General features: G+C 43.2%; 1 non-coding gene across 1 annotated transcript; it reads right to left on the bottom strand.

Moving 5' to 3' along the window:
* Positions 1-2,565: 2,565 nt before the first annotated feature.
* LOC144241048 (small nucleolar RNA SNORD2) lies at positions 2,566-2,634 on the bottom strand. Its single transcript, XR_013337956.1, has one exon. It is a non-coding gene; the product is annotated as a small nucleolar RNA SNORD2 (small nucleolar RNA).
* Between the last annotated feature and the right edge of the window lie 3,104 nt (positions 2,635-5,738).

A 5,738-nucleotide genomic window follows, 5' to 3' on the forward strand; every position in this document is an offset into this window, starting at 1 on the left:
CACACATGTCCAGGGTTCCCCTTTGGAAACAGAATCAAGCCTCTGCTCACCCCAGGGTGCCTACCTCTCCCATCAGCAGCCAGCTCATTCATCTCCTTCACGAGCCCAGAGTAATTCCAGAACACATTTGGCTCTTTTGAAAGGGCTTGATCTCTGCAGTGTCTCAAGCAGAGCTGAGAAATCCCATCCATCCATCCATCCATCCATCCATCCATCCAGGCATCCATCCGTCCATCCGTCCATCTCTCCCTCCCTCTCTCTCACAGATAAATACTGAATAACTGAAACAGTACATAAAAATTAAGGAAGTCTAGTTGTTGTTAAGAAATGACCCCTAGGGGTGCCTGGGTGGCTCAGTTGGTTGAGCATTCGACCTCAGCTCAGGTCACGATCTTGTGGTTGAGGAGTTCAAGCCCTGCATCAGGCTCTGTGCTGACAGCTCAGAGACTGGAGCCTGCTTCAGATTCTGTGTCTCCCTTTCTCTCTCTCCCTCTTCCACTCACACTCTGTCTCTCTCTCTTCTCAAAAATAAACAAACATTAAAAAAATAAAAAAAAAAGAAATGACCCCTAAATATACAGTGGCTTAAATACAGTAGGAATTTATCATTCATATAAACATTTCAGATTGGTGGTATAAGGCTCTGTTGCATACAGTCACTCAGGGACCTAGGCTGTCAGTTTTTGCCATCATGTGGTTGCCAAGGTTACCCTCAGCAGTGTAACCAGATGGCAGAAGCAGAGAGAGCACAAGGGCAGCCAACGGGAAGTTTTATGGGCCCAGTCATGAAACAGGGCACGTCTCTTCTATTCACATTTCAAAGGTAGAACACAATCACATGGCCAACCCTAAATGCAATAAAGGAGTCTAGTTAGGTGCCTAGGAAGGCGAGGTGACAGTTTGATGATCTCATGGTTTAATACTAGAGACTTAGATTAGCTTTTTTGAAAATAAAAAGCATGTCTGTCAGGTCCAGCATGGCACAGTGAGAACATAGGCTGAGGGTTAGAGATCTGAGCATGATTTTGGTTCCGTGCTTACTAACTGTTGTAGCATGAGCACAGATATCCTAATTCACGTAAATCTTCTTTTCTTCATCAACAACACAGGGAAATAATTGTTTTCGCTGGGTTGTTATAAGGATTACAGTTTAAGTACTTGGTAAGAGGGTCTGGCACATGGTAGGCATTCAATAAATGGTAGCGGTTAGCATTATTATTGCTAAAGTTGAGTGGTGCGAGAAATCAAAGAACATGGAGAGGAGTGACACCAAGCTATCTAGAGAGCAGTAATGTTAGTCATGACATGTCCAAGTGTAGTCACGAAAGTTTAACTCAAACCAATGTTATCAAAAGAAAGAAGAAGAAGAAGAGGAGGAGGGAGGGGGAGGAGGCAGAGGAGGAGAAGAAGGGGATTTATAGGATAGAACGACAGGGTGTAGCTCTTCACATCAAAGGGATACCTGCCAAACTGGAGCCTCCCCCAAGACCTCAGCGATTGGAGCTCTTTTCCTTTGTCATGCTATATGCCACTTACATGTATCTTTGCTTCATCCTCTCCAATGGCAAACCTTTGCATGTTTCAACAGCCTCCAGAAATGCTAATTTTCAAATGTAGGATATTATTGTGGTTATATTTTTAAAGAGTGTCCTACAGGCCATGAGTTGGTAACTGCTAAAGTTAGGGGATGGGTACATGGGAGTGCACTATACTGTTCTACTTTTGTATACATTTAGACATTTCCATCAAACAAACAAAGTAAAACAAAAGCCCAAGACTGATCTCATCTTGACCTAGAGTATCAAGGAGGAGGAGGGATGGACTTGACTGGCCCACCATACATCCCATTTCTTAAGCAGTGATTTTCTGCATTGGTGAGAACTCACTCTATGAGCCCAAAGGGAAATACTGCTATGATCACCACTGTCATCTGTTTGCCTGTGGTTTTTCTGGATTGAGAGAAATGGCTCAAGAGATATACAGAAATCAGCACAGGGTTGGATGAATTCAACTACAACCTTTTCTTGGCCTTGCTGATTGCTAGAACACTTCACCACTACCCTCACATTGTATCTCCTTAAGAAAGGTAGAGTGATTTTGGCAGTGTTTTCCTTAAGCACCATCATATTTCATAGAGTCTCAGGAGAGAACAGATCAGAGAAAAAAAGCATAAGAGCTACAAAATTACAGACCTATTTTCTAGTGATGGAGACCATAAACTCAGGATAATCACATGTGCATTAAGGGTATCTAATCAGGCTAATCAGAATATCCAGTACATAAGAGATTCTCTGGGCAGCCACAGAAAAGAAAGAGAAAAAGAGAGAAAGGAAGGAAAAAGGAAGGGAAGGGGAAGAGGAAGGGGAAGGAGAAGGGGAGGAAGGAAGGAAGGAAGGAAGGAAGGAAGGAAGGAAGGAAGGAAGGAAGGAAGGGAGGAAGGGAGGGAGAAAGAGAGAGAAAAAGTGTGAGAACTAACTACTACTTTTCTAAAAAAATTTCCCCCCATTGCTTCTCGGCCTTTTGGCTAAGATCAAGTGTAATAAAAATTTTTCCCCCCAAATAACCATGTGATAGGCAATGAGTATTCTCTTCTTTGCACATCAGTCCCAAGAGATGATTGCCATCGGGGCACCTGGGTGGCTCAGTCAGTTAAGCGTCCGACTTCGGCTCAGGTCATGATCTCACAGTTCGTGAGTTCGAGCCCCACATCGGGCTCTGTGCTGACAGCTCAGAGCCTGGAGCCTGTTTCAGATTCTGTGTCTCCCTCTCTCTCTGACCCTCCCCTGCTCATCCTGTCTCTCTCTCTCTCTCTCTGAAATAAACATTAAAAAAATTTTAAAAAAAAGATGATTGCCATCATTTCACTACAGGATGTATTTTTTTTAAAGAAAAATAAATCAATTTCTCTGTATTACATTCTTCATAATCATGTCCTATGAACTGGTTGATCTCATTATATTGATCACATAAAAAATAAGGACTGAGGGGAAAGATACTGATGATCTTAGAACAAAAGTCTAAAAATATAGGAAGCAAGCAGTTATTGACTACAATCTAATACTCTGTCCAAAAAGAAAGAGCATACTGGAATATAACTCATAACTAAAACTCTTTGCTAATGGGTCTTGATATTCAAGTCATGTTGCTGTATCCAAATCAGATTTTGAATTTTCACAAATGTGGCAGACTGTCCTTTCCAAAGATAGATACCACAACACACTCCATCTCACATTCCCACATGTTTGTTTGGTTTCTTTTCAACCATGTAACACTGATGTTCCTTTCATTGGGTGGTGGGGTCTATGTCTTCTCCATGTGAACCTGGGAAGGCCCTGTGTCCCCCTCAACCAACAGGGTACAATGGAAGTGACTCCATGTGACTTCAAGACAAGGTGATAAGAAAGTCATGCACTTCTGCGTTGTCCTCTTGGGACAACTGTTCTCGGAATGGAGCCACTGCACTATGAGGAAGTCATGCAGCTACACGGCAAACAACCCCAGCTGAGGCCCCAACCAACAGCCAACACTGAGCACTACGTGTGAGAGATGGAGCCTTCAGCTAATTTAGACCCCAACCCATTGAGTCATTGCCAGCTCCAGCTGATAACGCATGGAACAGAGATGAGCTGTCCCTGCAATCCCAGCCCAAATTGCAAACTTGAGAATAAAACAAAGAATAAGTATGACATTATTAGGGGCACCTGGGTAGCTCAGTCAGCATCCGACTTCGGCTCAGGTCATGATCTCAAAGTTTGTCAGTTTGAGCCCCGTGTTGGGCTCCGTGCTGACAGCTCAGAGCCTGGAGGCTGCTTTGGATTCTGTGTCTCCCTCTCTCTCTCTCTCTGTCCTCCCCTGTTTGCACTCTGTCTCTCTCTCAAAAAAATAAAAAGCATTAAAAAATTATTTTAAATATTAAAAAAAGAGTAGATATGACATTATTAAATTAGTAAAATGTTTTTGTCTTTTGTACATGACAGAATAAAATGGGGGCACCTGGGTGGCTCTGTTGGTTAAGTATCCAACTTCAGCTCAGGTCATGATCTCACAGTTCGTGAGTTCAAACCCCACATGGGGCTCCGTGCTGACAGCTCAGAGCCTGGAGCCTGCTTCAGATTCTGCGTCTGCCTCTCCCCTGCTTATGCTCTCTCTCTCTCTGTCTCACTCTCAAAAAAAAAAAAAGATTATTAAAATGGAATAAAATGTTGAATGAATNCTCCCCTGCTCATGCTCTCTCTCTCTCTGTCTCACTCTCAAAAAAAAAAAAAAAGATTATTAAAATGGAATAAAATGTTGAATGAATATGAATAAGTGGAGTATTTTGAAGCAATCAGGAGGGATGAATTAGATTTACAGGTGTCAGCATAAATATATTTCAAATACATACTGAAAAAATGACTAATCAGAATGATATATAGACAACAAACATTTATATACATTTAAAAACATATTCAAAGCAATCATATAGATTTTTCAGAGATTCATAAAATTAATCTATAGTGGGTAAATCAGAAGGGCACATGTTAAATATACGAGAGTGTAGGTCTGTGGGAGTGGGAATGGGGACAAAGGCAAAGAATGATGTAAAAGGGACACCAATGAAAAACCCATAGCAAAGAGTACTGCTAGGTAATTATCAAACTTAATTCACATTTCTTTCTGAGCACACAGCTCAGGTCTACATTCCAGCCTGTTGTGCATTTCATGTGGCCACATGATTGCATTTTAACTAAGGGAATGTAGGAGGAAGTGCTATCTGCTCTCTCCAGGCTAGGCCCTTGGAAAGTGAAAAATGGCCTTGGCAGCTAATAGAAAGACTGTACCATTCCCACCCGCATATAAACAATGATCAGGGACAGCGGCTCTGTGACCATAATGAACCAAGACAGAACGCAACCACTTGTGTGAGCACATCTGAACCGAAGGAGCTACGGAAACACTGCCCCTGCAAGTACAAGTATACCCCTCACACTGGGTTTTGGCAGCGAGGACTGTAGCTAGGCTTTAAATATATTGCCTCGGGGCGCCTGGGTGGCTTAGTCAGTTAAGCGTCCGACTTTTGCTTAGGTCATGATCTCGCAGTTCGTGGGTTCGAGCTCCGCGTTGGGCTCTGTGCTGACTGCCAGCTCAGGGCCTGGAGCCTGTTTCAGAGTCTGTGTCTCCCTCTCTCTCTGACCCTCCCCTGCTCATGCTGTCTCTCTCTCTCTTTCCTAGAAATAAATAAAAAATATTTTAAAAAAACAAATAAATATATTGCCTCTTAGATAAAATTACCAAGGTGCACAATCAAACAGTCCCAGCCGTACCCAAATCACTACCAGCCTCCACTTCCGTCAGCCCTTCTTTGAATCACCTAGGACAAGGCCAAACCTACAAGCCTGTCCAGTTTTCCTGCAGGGACACCCCTTGGTTCCTCGGCTAGCCCAAGAAACCCCACCTTGTTGGACCTCCCTTGTGTACGGGGTGGTCTCTGGCTGGGGAGCTTTGACAGAAGTGGAGGCTCCAGAGATCTGGCTTTGACCGTCTCCAACCCAAACTGTGACCCTTGACCTGGAAATGGTAGTCATACCTCGAACTCCTTGAATCTCCGTATTCTCAAGGCTACTCTTTCCAAGAAAACAGCAGCCGAGTATGAACTCCAAATAATCCGTTGAGCCCCTCACTGGTTGGTCTATATTTCGTTCCTAGGGCTTTTGAATTCTGATCAGTTTGTACTGTTCGTTGGTGAAATTTTGCTGCTC

This window comes from Crocuta crocuta, unplaced genomic scaffold (genome assembly GCF_008692635.1).
Source record: "Crocuta crocuta isolate KB4526 unplaced genomic scaffold, BGI_CrCroc_1.0 scaffold197, whole genome shotgun sequence".
Classification (NCBI taxonomy): domain Eukaryota; kingdom Metazoa; phylum Chordata; class Mammalia; order Carnivora; family Hyaenidae; genus Crocuta; species Crocuta crocuta.